The sequence below is a fragment of the Cricetulus griseus genome, chromosome 2, assembly GCF_003668045.3.
Source record: "Cricetulus griseus strain 17A/GY chromosome 2, alternate assembly CriGri-PICRH-1.0, whole genome shotgun sequence".
Taxonomy (NCBI): Eukaryota; Metazoa; Chordata; class Mammalia; order Rodentia; family Cricetidae; genus Cricetulus; species Cricetulus griseus.
The window spans coordinates 250,207,829-250,222,643 of record NC_048595.1 but is presented as its reverse complement, the minus strand read 5'-3'; the positions used below and the strand labels follow the sequence as shown (position 1 = coordinate 250,222,643).

The following is a 14,815-nucleotide window of genomic DNA, read 5'->3' as shown; positions in this document are numbered from 1 at the left end:
TTTGTACCTAATATATGTCTCTGTGTGTTATCTTGGACCTTAATGTGGTGGCAGGCAGAATTTGAGCAGCCTGGTGGAAAGTGCCCATGTGGTGGCAGGGCTCAGGTGGCTTTGGAGTAAAGACTTATCGTTACAATTAGATACAGGGATAAAAGAAAAACATAGGTTTGCTTTATCAGTCTCTCATCATATGAAAATTATTGGATTTTGTTTCTAGTTAAAAAATGATTATTTAGTTGATTAAATTTTGAGGTGCTGCAGTCAAACATTAGGCCAAGCTTGGGGAATTCTGAAGAGAGGGAGAAAGGATTGTAGTAGCCAGAGAAGTCAAGGACACCACAAGAAAACTCACTGAATCAATGAACCTGGACTCCTAGAGTGCACAGAGACTGCACCAACAACCAGCGAGCCTGCATAGGACTGACCTAGGCACTCTGCAGTGTCATCTTGCTTTGATAGTGAACTGGTGGTGATGGCCACATCCTAGAGCCATGGCCAGAAGGGCAAAGACTGCATCTGCAGGAGCAGGAAGGCCATGGTGGTTATTTACTATTATTTGTGTAAGTGCTTCCACTACCAGTGGCTGCATAAATTGTCCAGACCTCCAAACTGACTGACCCCCCTTCAGGGGGTCTGGAATAGTCCTATGCTGGTTTCCTAGCTATCACTCTGTGGTCCATGAGCAACCCCTTGTTCAGGTCAGCTGTTTCTATGGGTCTCTCCAGCCTGGTCTTGACCCCTTTACTCATTACTCCTCCCTCTCTGCAACTGGATTCCAGAGTTCATCTCAGTGTTTAGCTGTGGGTGTCTGCTTCTACTTCCATCACCTACTGGATGAAGGCACTAGGATGGCATATAGGCATATAAGGTAGTCATCAATCTCCTTATTGGAGAAGGGCATTTAAGGTAGCCTCTCAACTATTGCTTAGATTGTTATTTGGGGTCACCCTGTAGGTCTCTGGACATTTCCGTAGTGTCAGAATTCTCTTTAAACCTATAATGGGAGCAAGGAATTTGTACAGCATTCTTGTCCTTTACATCAAGGTGATATTTTCTCTAAGTTTCATCATTTAACTTTGTCAGTTCACCTCCCCCTCTTAAATGACGTGGACTCTGACATTCCCCTTTGTCTCTTTTCTTCTTTCCTTCCAACTCCCAATATTTTAACAGCATTTTTTGAGGTGAGAATAGAATCCTTTCCTATGTAGTTTCGTTAAGCAAAAAGCAAGAAAAGTTGACATTCTTGCTTTGTCGATAAGATGTCCCATCCAAGTTTGGTCAGGGAAGAGATGATCTTGAGTGGAGGTCATAATGAGCTTCAACAAGGACACTGGGATGACAAGTTTGAAAATCAATGGCACTACTGTCAACTGATCATCTGTAACTAATTCCTCCTCTCAATCAAGGTCATATGAATGCAGCCAAAAGTAAAAATAAACCCATTCTGTAGGAAACTCCATTAACTTATCTGAAAACAAATTGCTGAGGAGATGTGGTTTCATTTTTCACTGGTCAGAGTCATTAAATTGTGAGAAATGTTTGGTAACCTTTGATGTCTCAGCTAAATGGCTGTTTCTAAAATTACAGTGACCATTATTCATGAGAGCGTTAGTAATTACTCAGTGGTTAATGAAGTTGGTTTCCAGTTGATGGTCATTAGAAGCTGAGTGTGACCTGTTGCACAACAGCATACTGAATGGAAGTTACAGATTGATCCAGCCTGTGATCAGTGGACTTGTCTCTAGCCTAAACACACAGCCATTAGCTCTAAAAGGGCAACACTTTCTAATGGAAACACTCCGTGATATGTAGAAACTTGAGTTGCAATTATATACTAGTGAAAAATCAGGATCTCTCACCTCCCTCTTTGCTTTAAATAAATTATAAACCAACTCTCGAGTGTTTTTAGGTTTACGTCAGCCTCTAAACAAAATTTCAAAACCTGTGATTGTGTAACACTTGCCTGGCAGACTTGGCAGATTTTGGCAGATTTTGGATACACATCAAGCACTTAAATCAGAAAGATTCTGAGGCAAGAATCTCCTTGATACCTAAAGTTAGCAGAGGTGGAGAGATCTTTAGTGCATGTCACTTTTAATCTAGTTGTTTGCTAACTCAAACTGCTGATTTTAATACACGGATAAGTCTATGACAATTCATAGAAGTTCCGAAGTGGTAAAGACATTGGAGACTACCTAATCTGCCTATTTCTTTTTTATAAAAGATTACTTTTTCAGTATTAAAAAGCTAAGACACCCAACACAGTCTACTGGGTTAAATATTTAGGTAGGAAAGAATTTTCTTTTGCATCTCTTTGGGAAAATAGGCAGAAGAAAGATTTGAGAATGAGCTATTAGCATGTTGAAAATGGGAGCGGGTTAGTAATTCATTCCCTAATCCACAAAGCAGAGTTTGGGCATCTCAGTGGTTAAACATATTCGTAAGTATTGTCCAGGCATAACTAGTAATTTAAAACATTTTACAATCTATGTCTCCTTCTCCCCTCTCTCTCTGTCTGTCTGTCTGTCTGTCTGTCTGTCTGTCTATGTCTGTGTCTCTGTGGTGTGGTGTATGTGTGTGTGTGTGTGTGTGTGTGTGTGTGTGTGTGTGTGTGTGTGTGTGTGTGGGTGTGTGTGTGTGTGTGTGTGTGTGTGTGTGTGTGTGTGTGTGTGTGTGTGTATCAGCCTGCAAGTATGGATTTTCTCCTCTTATGTAAGTTCCAGCAATTGGACTCAGTTTACCCACTAAGCTGTCTTGACATCTTCATACAAGTTTTAAAATGCTGCTTTGGAATAATTGTTTATATACTTTTATTTTTAATTGTTGTTGTTCCTTATTCTCAAAAAGCTCAAATAAAAGCTGCATCTTAGAGCCAGGTATAGATGCAAACACATGTCATGTCAGCACACCAAGGGCTAAGGCAGAAGGATCATGAGTCAGAGTCACCTTAAGCTACATAATGAGGCCCTGTCTCAACAGAAGAATTTTTAAAAAGCTAAGAAATAACAACACAAAACTAAACCAACAACAGACACAGGAAAAAACCTACATTGTAGAAGGCAAATAAAAGGATTTAATTTCTTCCCTCTGGATTTGGTTGGAAGACACAAACAAAAACATCCCTCTGGCATTTTTTTATTTGAAAGAAATATCTGGTTTATTGAAATCTCCATTTTTGTGCTTCAAAAATGTTTAATGACAAGAAAAGGGGAAATTTCAAAATCTAAGTTCATTTGGCCAAATATTTTTTATTTCATCAATAAATCTTTAGTTGGCAGATGTTTAAAACTTTTCATATTTGTTGTTATGATTTTGGCCAGGGAGGTATTATAGGTGGAACTAGTATTAATCATCTATGTACCAAACACACAAGAGTTTTTGTAAACATTGATCATTTGATCTTTATGGAAACCCAGTGAGGTATATCATTGAACCATTAGCCTCATTTTTTTTTTTTAGCAACAACTTCTAAGAAGCAAACTGGCAGTGTTGTACACAGACTTTAAATCAATTTCTAGACAGTTCAACTCAAAAATTTGACCGGAAAAAGTTGAGCCATTAAAGCAAAGAGGAGGCAGGGAAGATGGCTGGGTTAGTAAAACACTTGGCACACAAGCAATAAAAGTATGAGTTCAGACTGTCTGCACCCATGTTAAATAGTGGGCGTACCAGCAACTCTGTATCCCCAGCAACAGGAGGCTGACACCCTATCCATCCAGTCTTGCCCCACTGCCAACCTCCAGGATCAAAAAGACACCAATTCTTGAAGAACAAATAAGGTGGGAGTGATTGATAAAGACACTGGATGTCCACTTCTGGCCTCCATGCATCTGTGCATGTACACATACACAATACTGGTTAGACACTGTTTCTCTAGGACAGGTTTGGGGAGTAGAACATATGCTGACAGGCACTTCATGCAGTATGATTCTACTCAATCAGAAGCCTATCATTTCTCTGTTATTCTTTTAATGCACGGATGATGTACAAGTTTGACATTAGCCCTTGTACAACAAAAAAGTGTAAGAAAAGGCACCTCCCTTTCTGCCAGTAATTAATACCATTAACCAGGAGTGTTCAGTCTTAGTGTATAGCTAGAGACAAAAGCATCAACTCAATTTAGGTTAATTCAAGACTAAGATTATGGTCTTTGCAAAACTGTATTCAAAACACAAGAAGAGGCTAGGAATATGGCTCAGGACCTAAGAGTGTTTGGTGCCCACTCAGATGACCAGAGTTCAGTGCTCGGCACCCATGCTGGGTGGCTCCTAAGGCCCTATTACTCTTCCAGCTTCAGATGATTCAACACCTTCTGAACTTGACAAGTATATACATGGTACACACAGGCACACACCCACAATGAAAATAGAACTTTCAGAAAGAAAACCACTCATAAATCAGTTGCAAATAGCTCTATCCAGTGAGTAGACACATTCTCCTTCCTGGAGATTTCACACTCCCTGTTTTTGTCGAGCAAATGGAGAGTCTGTGTTGCTCTAAATCAGGTCTGTAGAAGCCATGCTGAAGCCTTTCTACCCTTGGTGTGGAGGACAGTTCTCCAAGTTTGAAGTGTTTTAACCAACAAACATTTCTACTGTACTCTCTAAGGGTGAATGTGGAGTTTCAATCAAATGTTTGTCTGAGATCAAAAAGTGACCTGAACTTCTTTCCAGATAAAGACCCAAGTCTTTTAGTATTGTCACCACTGTGGCCAACACCCCACAGAAAAAGCTTAAGGAATGAGATACTCACCTTGACTCACGGTTTCCTAGGGTTCAGTACATTATAGTGAGAAGGACGTGTCAGAGAAGAGCACTTCCTGGCATTGTCAGATGTAATGCTGCAGCTCTTCTGGCTGTCTTGTATTGCTGCTTTTACTCTGTATTGGTCGTCAGTCCATGAGATGGTGTTTACAAACTTCTCCCTGTGTTGAATCTCTCTGAAAACACCTTCACAGCCACACGGAGACATGCACCCAAACAGTCTGGTAAGTGATTCTAAATCAACTTGGAAACCAGCAAAGTAAGTGCATTACTCTCCAACACTGATGTGACCCTTCTCTGCAAGCCCCACAAACTTCAAAAGAAGGAAATAATTTTAAACTCCCAAGGAACAGCATTTCTTTCTCTTTTTTCTGGTTAAAAACACTTCATGCTTGCTGTCACTTTTTCCAATTCAAAGTTTTACTTAGAAGAAGGACTTCTTTTTTTTCTTCTTCTTCTTCTTTCCTTTCTCCAAAATGATTTCGAAACATTAAGCACAACTTCTTGAGGCATGCTGGCAGACAGGTGACCATGAGATTTTACACTGGTCTGTGAGCTGCTCTCAAACTTCAAGGACAAGATGTGATTTTTCTATGCATCTTATTGTTAGCAAATGCTAACAGATGGTATTCCAAAGCATGCCTTTGCCTTCAGGAACATTGGCTATCACTCCCTGTTGTCCCCATGTCAGATCAACCTAGTCCTGACTCACATGGGGTCCCTTAGATATATGACAATGAATTATTTGGTGAAACCTCACAGCACATTTCCTAGCTACAACCTTATTTTTTTTTCCCCTAGGACCTTGTTCAATCATATAGCAACCACAACGCCAATGCTGCACTAACACAGTCAATTGGTGCAAAATTAATACATATTGGACAGCACTATGTTTCTGGATGCCAGTCAGAGAATGTAGCCTAATTCCCCTTCCATTTACCATTCCATGAGTTTACCAAGCACCTCTGGTGCTTGGCATATGATATGCATGTCTTAAACATTCCTAGAGTTGAGAGAATTAGATAGAGTACCATATATTTGTAGTGATATGATATTTATAGATTTAGGTATTTTCTGTAAATTACAGATTAAACATGGTACAGCCCTCAAACCAAGAACCATTTCCTTTGTATTTCTTAATGTTGTCTTTGTTATCTTTGCATTTTTCAAAAAGCCAATGCATTATCCCAATTGAATAGAAAGCAAATATAGTTAAAAGTCAAATATATATTAGGATATTACAATTGTATTAACAAGACAACTCTATCTAAAAAAATTCTAAACTATATGGACCAACATGCTCTCAGTAAAGGAATAAAGACCACACCTTCTGCCTTGCTTCTGTCAAAACAGGACTGAGAGGGGGACTTTTTTTATTAAGTTAAGTGAAGGTTTAAGTGACCATGCCTTCAGTATTTTTCCAACATCTTAAGTCAGAAGCAAGTTGAATCACATTCTGTTTGACCTTTACTGAAGAGTTTAAATGGTACCTTTGGCTTCTACAGCTGAAAAGCCACTAAAACCCACTTAGTTTGCTTCATTTCTTATTTCCTGTTGTACTATTGAATAAGCCATGTGAAAATGTGAGTTACAATAATAACAGAACAGTCATATTTTTGAAAAATCAGTTTCTGTTTCTCCTTCTTCAACCTCAACCTCTTAATTTATTTGTACTCTAGTTAACTCTTCCTGCTTCTATTTTATACTGATTTACAGTGAGATAAAATATCAGGATCAATGTAGTGCTTAATTTTGTACATTAATTTTTCTCCTTAGACCTGATACTATTAGTCTATGTATATGCTTCCTACTAGATATAAACTCTTTAAGTGGAGGAGTATATCATTAGTATAAATTCATATACCACAACTCCTTGAGTTACACACTGTATGTTTATATATGGGAACACTAGAATGTTCCAACCCCACAGTTTCTTCAGATCTTGTTTCTGGCCATTGGTATGATGAGGATTAGAATTCTGCTTTTGGTTCAAATCATGCATCCCTTCAGCTCCACAAAGAATTATTCTATCTTTTTATTTATTTTTAAATTCTTTTTCTTTTTTATCATTAGTACTTATTTTTAATTAACAGTGTAAAAGGACTGGAATGGAATAGTGTTCAATATCAACTTCTGAAAAAAATCACATTTATATAAAAGAAATGAAACAGGCCAGCAGAAATCCAAAAAAAGGTACAGCTTCTCTTATTGCACATGGATTAAATGTGCTATCTGGGGTAGGTAATAGTTAGGCTAGGCCACAGGAGTAAAGAAATCAAAGAGGGCAAACCTCCAGTATGCATTTAGTCAGTGGAATTCTCCAGTGACCTTAAAATATACTTAGTATATTGGACACAGAGATGCTCTTCACAAGCATGGCTGCCATGAATTTCAGCTACATACATTCAATTGTTCAAGTCTTGTTTACACAAGACTTGTGCTGGTTGTGCTCACTGTACAGCTTTCCCACACACAGTGCAACATTTGCACACAAAAGCCCCCAGTGCTCACACGCAGAGACAACAGGGAAGTGAGTGGCTTTCTTTTTCACCCTTATAGGGAACCATACTGTAGCTATTGTTCACCTTTTTGAATAATTCTGATTTTGGTCATTTATATTAGAGCAAGAAAAAAGTGACAGTTAATGTGAGTGGGTACTAACATAATTCGTGCTACTACACAATAAAATACATTTTTTAAAAAAAGTCCCTGTCATGTTCATTAAGGTGGCAATAACTGTATGAAAAAGAAAAAGCCTGTGAACATATAGAAAAGTTCAACTTTGTCTTCTTAACAAATTACAAAATGATTTTTGTTTTTATCCTTGAATGTTATTTTTTTTAACAAAAATCTAAACCTGTGGACTTAGTTACCACAAAGACTTGTCCTCCTGAACCCAAGTTTGACCTTAAAGTTTGGCATGAGCTATTTTGGCCTTCAAGTTTTCTCCAAGTTTGTCCATGAACTCAAACGTATTCAAGTTGGAGAACATTGAACATTGGGTAAGTCTTTAATGCAAATAGCCAAGTCTTTAGTCATAAAGCTAGCCTCAATGGTCTCAATGCAGACTTCGTCCAGAGCCTTTGCAAAGAAGCTGAGCTCGGTATTGTTATCAAGCTTTGCTCTGTGGGGTAATCTTCGGGACCAGGCAAAAATGGAAGCATTGGGGTTGGTGGATGTCTCCTGTTCCTTCTGGTACGTGCAGTAGTAATGTGTGACAGTGCCATGGGCAGCTTCTGCTTCTACCGACTTACCATCCGGACAATGGGAACCATAACCTTGGGCTCCTGAGTCTGATTGCACATCGCCATCATAGTTTTTACAGACCCAGATGAAGCCTCCCTCTGATTTCATAGCTTGGGCCACCATGTCATCAATGAGCCTATGCTCATATCAGATCTGACCTTCAAACTGGGATTTGCATTGCTTGTCACAGGTCTCCTGAAAAATGTCTTTGAAGAATCATACTTCTTCAGAATAGTGTTTTTGGTACTTAGATACAAAGGCTAGCCCTTGAACAGAGCCATTTGGAAGGAACTGTGTACAAAATATTCAATTGACTTATCCTGGTTGTGCATGCCCATGGCAACACTGCCACCTTCTTCAAAGTTATGCACCAGGTATGTCACCATTTGAGTTCCATATTTTGTTGTGTGGGTTATCTCTAGTTTTCCAGGCCCCAAAACAACAAAATCAGTTGATCAGACCAATCAGTATTGATCTCCATAAGCATGACGACCAATGACAATGGGTTTTACCCAGCCTGTCACCAGTTGGGGGATAGTTTTGCAAATAATAGCTTCCCTGAAAACAGTACCACCCAGAATGTTCCGGATGGTGTCATTTTTGGTGATTTCCGCATTTCTTTCAACTTGAACTCCTCAACCCTCTTCTCATTGGGGGTGATGGTTGCACACTTGACACCAGAGTTGTACTTCTTTATAGCACAGCATCTTTGGTCACCTGGTCATTGGTGGCATCATGATTCTCTATGCCCAAGTCATAGCTGTGCGGATCCAGCTTCACATATGGAAGAATGAGTTTTTCTTTACTCGGTTCCCAAATGATTCATGACACTTCGTCTCCTTACATCTCCACCACAGAACTGCCATGATTTCTTTTGGATGATTTTACTTCAATAACCCTGCTCATGCCCTTGCACATACAGACTGTCCCAACTCAGCTGCTGCTGGCTCGGAATCTGCCACAACCTTTGCACCGACCTTAATTTTCATTTTACATACCAACCCTAGTTACCCTCCCTCCCCTTCTCCCAACCCCTGCCTTCCACTCTTCCCACCCCCCATCTACGCCTCAGATGAGATAAAGCCTTCCTTGGGGAGTCAACAAAGTCTGGCATACCAATATGGAAAATCAAAAAACCCAGGATAGCTAAAACAATCCTGTACAATAAGGGAAATTCCGGAGGCATCACCATTCCTGACTTCAAGCTCTACTATGGAGCTGCAGTAATAAAAACAGCTTGGTATTGGCATAAAAACATATATGTGAATCAATGGAATAGAATTAAAGACCTTGATACTAATCCACACACCTATGAACACCTGATTTTTGACAAGAAGCCAAAATGGTACAATGGAAAAAAGAAGGCATCTTCAACAAATGGTGCTGGCATAACTGGTTATCAACATGTAGAGGAATGCAAATAGATCTCAAGTCCTAGTGGATCTCAACGTAAATCCAGGTACACTGAATCTGATAGAAGAGAAAGTGGGAAGTAGCCTGGAATGCATGGGCACAAGCACTTTACATGATGTAAAGCTTATATAAACCATTGCATTCATTAGGAATTAGCCTCATGAAATCCAGAATAGAGATCTTGTCACTGCTGCTTTAAAATATTGATGCCACATGCACATTATTATAATAGCATTCAGAAGATTTGCCCATCACAATAACAGGGTCAAATATTGATGTCTTTTCTTGTTCACTTATTGATCCTCTACAGTGAATAGTGAGAGGGTCCCTATTATGAGAAATGGCTTATAGCCTTCATTAATCAAGTAACACATAGTGGAAATGCAATCTTAACATGGGAAATATTGTATTCATGTGCAAACCAGTTGAGTTTCTCTCTCTCTCTCTCTCTCTCTCTCTCTCTCTCTCTCTCTCTCTCTCTCTCTCTCTCTTGTGTGTGTGTATGTGTGTGTGTGTGTGTGTGTGTGTGTGTGTGTGTGTGTGTGTCTGTGTGTGTCTGTGTGTGTGTGTGGTTTGCCTTTGTTTAGGCACAGAGCTCTGTGCTGCATTTTCCTTAATAGCCTCCTTCTGAAAGGCACTGAGTTTTCCACAGGTAATCTTACTTTTCCAATTGTGTTTGTAAAGCAAGGCTCCCGTTTTAGTCAAGTAACTAGAGTGATTAAGGAAAACAAAACAAAACCCTTGAGCTATAATAGCCGAGTTTGTAACAAATTAACACCATCCCCCCAGAAGATGCAGAGCCTGACAGGAGAAGGAAGGGGAAGTGCATTGTCACTGGCAGTCTCCCACCAGGGACCTCTTTGCAGGATTCTGTGTAATCTAGGTTTAAACTGTTTGCTTGCTTCAGGGAGGTAAGACTGCTTCATTTGTGGTCAGACTCAAAGCAGAATTTGTGAGGTATATTTACTTTAAGAAAACTAGAAGCCCCCTACATTATGTTTCTATGGGAATGGTTTAAAATGAGGCCTTTGTGTTAGCTTCCCACCTTCCTATGTTAACTTTGGGTATATTCTGTTGGATTTTCAACATAGCTCATTCCGACAAAAAGTGAAGGTGCTGCTATTTAAACTTATAAAAATGCGAGTGCAAATATTATTAACTACCCCAAATCTGCAAATGGTCTTGTAACTCATGGTAGAGTATGTATTATGTTTAGAGCGAACAACAACAACAAAAAAGACAGCCTGTTATGTTTTGTGCTCCAAAACTCATTAAGCTCTTCTCTTCCAGGAGAGCAGTCTAAATTTGAGCCTTTCTCTGTGAATTTGATGTTGCCGACGGGGTATAGGGCAGGAAATGAAGATACCTGAACACCAGAAATAGTTCTTACTTTTTTGCATCAGGTTTATGTCTGACTCATGATTTATGTGTTAGTCCCATTGACCCAATACAGGTATTTACAGTGCAATAGGCATGAAATATATAATCGAGACATAATGGAAGGCTTTTGATTGAACAGAAAGACACAAGCTGAGACTTATGGTGACATTTATAGATTTCAAATTAGCCAATGAAACCTTGTTATTTCTCCTCCAGTCTCTTCTTTCTATGCCATGCTTACTTTCATTACTCTCGTCTTCCCTTTTTGAAGGCTGCCTTCTGGCTTTGGATATAGTGTAGAGAATGGCTGAATATGCCAATGATTAATTGAATTTCAGCATTTGTTATCACAGAGCATACACCAAAAAAAAAGCCCCCGGTTAAACAATAAACAATCACAAACATAGTTACTTAGGTGAAATGGATAATGTTTTGAGAATACATAGGGGTGGGAGCTTTTTAGCAAGTTTTGAGTGGTCATAAAAAGTTGTTCTGTACAAGTGACAAACAGATATCAAGGTGGCACTTATATCAGAGGCTCTATATTGCTAGTCTTTTCTGTCTGTGGTCATCAACTTCCCATCACTATAAAAAAAAAAAACACTAAGATTTAACAACTTAAAAGGAGGGAATATTTATTTTGGTTCCTGGTTTCAGTGAATCTCTATTTATAGTTACTTTGTCCCATTGCTTTGGGTCTGTAATGGCAAAATACACATAGTATGCACACACCAGGGGAAACTCTTTCACTTAATTGAATACAAGAAGCATGGGAACAACAGCACAGCTGACCTCTGATCTTCAGAGGTAAATTCAATATACAAGTACCTATGGGAACATGCACCCAGACATGAGCTACACACATGCGCACACACCCTTTCTTTTTTAGTAAATATAGTGACTTTGATTACCAACCACATTTTATATCAGAGAAGATAATGGAATAATCTACTTTTATGATTATTTTTGCTTAAGACAAGAACTTGGGGGAAGAAAGACAGAGATTTAGTACCTAATTTAAAGCCAATATGATACTTCTTCCATATCCTGGTTGTGACTCTGCAGCAGCATGGATGGATAATGAAGGCATCATCAGAAATCCAGCCAGACCCAGCAACTCCTAGACCCAGAGAGGACAGTAAAGTAAGGATTTCAGGTCAGGTCAAACAGAAGTCTGTGTGCCCTTACCTGCCCTGATGTGAGCCACTATCTCACTTCAGGGTACACAGCAGCAAGGGTGCAAAGAGAATGGCTGTGGTGCAGGGTACGGGATCAGTAAACATTGTAAACAATGCCACCCTACGAGACCCTCTGGTCCTAGATGCCTGCAGTACAAAAAGTCATTCTGAGGCCAAATCTGTTACTGAAAAGATTGGTTTTTAACAGATTTCCTTCAAGTGGTTTAGTCAACACATGTATGGAATGTATATAAATATCTTGCCGCCATTCATCATCTTTTTCCAGTGACATTTGCAATCTCATGTTTTATGCAGCCAGCTATTATGCTAAACCTGGCCAATTTTGCATTTAGGTGGCACAGGGAAGTGTCACAGCAGTGATGGAACAGCAGGATTGTAAATTGCAATCTGGTCAGTGGGAAAAAATATTTTTGAAATACTGTTTGTGTTTTAGATGCATTTTAACTCTCTTCTCTTTATACATTAAGACTTAATGAGAGGAAGATAATTTGAATGTGGTGTTTCATGTTCTTCCTTTTTAAATTATGGCAGATTCACAGTGCCAGCCACAGCAGCTGGCACACAGGTTCCTGTGTAATTCCATTGCATAATTTTAATGACAAAAAATATATCCTAACTGGAGATAATCCTTACACTGTTTTCTAGTGAAATAATAGCCTGTGCCTTAAAAATCCCTGCAGATCACTCCTCTGCATTTATGGAGCACCTGTTAGTCTCTCTGGATAGAAATCAACAAATACATGGCCATGAGCTCTCCAGATAATAAGCCAATGCGATGTGCAGGGTACCTGACATCTGAGTGAACTGACTTGTGTCTAGGTAGATCTCACATTTTATCTCTGGGCTGTTTTAGTGTCTGTTGCTGTTGAAAAATTTAGCATTAAGGCTTAAATCCCTAAGATCTGGTGCCTGTGAGAGTTTTCTGAAAGCTCAGGTCACAGTCATATAAAGGTGTAGTGACTTTTCCAGTCCCATTGGAAAGTCTGACAATTGACATGAATTCCTTTAAGTTTAGGCTCTTGGAATCTCACGTAATACTGTGAAAGAGTGCCGGATATGCTATCACCAAAAAGAGGAATTTGCCATTGTAGGAAGAATAAAAGGGATTTTTTCCCCTCTACATTTGTGTCATCAGACACCATTTCATTTAACACAATGAAGTACAGATATGCTAGTTGTACACTTTCTTAAGTGTCTTTCAGCCATTTTAGATTCCTCTATTGAGAATTGTCTATTTAGTTCTGCATCCCACCTTTTAATTGGATTATTTGGTGTTTTGGAGACTAGCTTCTTGAGTTATTTGTAAATTTTGGACATCAGCCCTCTGTCAGATGTGAGGTTGGGGAATATCTTTTCCAAATCCGTGGGCTGTCATTTTGTCTGGCTGTGTCCTTTGTCTTACAGAAGCTTCTCAGTTTCTGTTGATCTCACTGTCTGTGCTACTGGTGTTATGTTCAGGGAGCAGTCTCCTGTACCAATTCCTTCAAGGATCTTTCCTACTTTCTCTTCTAATAAGTTCAGTGTGGCTGGATTTATGTTGAGGTCTTTGATGCATTTGGACTTAAGTTTTGTGCATGGCGATAGACATAGATCTATCTGCAGTCTTCTACATGCCACAGCTATGCCAGCACCATTTGTTGAAGATGCTTTCTTTTTTCCAATATATATTTTTAGCTTCTTTGTCAAAAATCAAGTGTTCATAGGTGTGTAGGTTAATATCAGGGTTTTCAATTCAATTCCATTGGTCTACCTGTCTATTTTTGTGCCAATACCAAGCTGTTTTCAGGACTATGGCTCTATAATAGAGCTTGAAGTCAGGGATGGTGATGCCTCTGGAAGTGCCTGTATTGTTCAGGGTTGTTTGGCTATCCTGGATCTTTTGTTTTTCCATATAAAGTTAAGAATTGTTTTTTCAAGGTCTGTGAAGAATTGTGCTGGGATTTTGATGGGGACTGCATTGAATCTATAGATTGCTTTTCGCAAGATTGTCATTTTTACTATGTTGATCCTACCTATCCAAGAACATGGAAGATCTTTCCATTTTCTGGTATCTACTTTAATTTCTTTCTTTAAAGATTCAAAATTTTTATGATACAGGTCTTTCACTTTTTCAGTTAGCATTACCCCAAGGTATTTTATGTTGTTTGTGGCAATTGTAAAGGGTGATGTTTCTCAACATCCTTAGCCATCAGGGAAATGCAAATCAAAACAACTCTGAGATACCATCTTACACCTGTCAGAATGGCTAAAATCAAAAACACTAATGACAGTTTATGCTGGAGAGGATGTGGAGAAAAGGGAACACTTCTCCACTGCTGGTGGGAGTGCCAACTTGTACAGCCACTTTGGAAATCAGTATGGCGACTCCTCAGGAAAATGGGAATCAGTCTACCACAAGATCCAGAAACTCCACTTTTAGGCATATACCCAAAAGAAGCACATTCATACAACAAGGACATTTGTTCAACAATGTTCATTGAAGCATTTTTTGTAATAGCCAGAACCTGGAAGCAACCTAGATGCCCCTCAACTGAAGAATGGACACAGAAAATATGGTACATTTACACAATGGAGTACTCAGCGGGGGAGGGGGGACAATAGAATCTTGAAATTTGAAGGCAAATCGATGGAACTAGAAGAAACCATCCTGAGTAAGGTAAACCAGTCATAAAAGACAAACATGGTATGTCCTCACTTGTATGTGGGTTTTAGACATAGAGTAAAGGATTACCAGCCTACAATCCACAATGCCAGAGAAGCTAGTAAACAAGGAGGACCCTAAGAGAGACATGCATGGTCCCGTGGAGAAGGGGA

At 39.2% G+C, this 14,815-nt stretch overlaps 1 protein-coding gene and 1 pseudogene across 1 annotated transcript in view; one reads left to right on the top strand and one right to left on the bottom strand.

Annotated features, from left to right (window-relative positions):
* The window catches only part of Nkain2 (sodium/potassium transporting ATPase interacting 2), a 562,138-nt gene that overhangs the window by 287,540 nt on the left and 259,783 nt on the right, over positions 1–14,815 (top strand). The gene's annotated exons all lie outside the window — the stretch shown is intronic.
* On the bottom strand, positions 7,672–8,858 carry LOC103161523 (annotated as a pseudogene).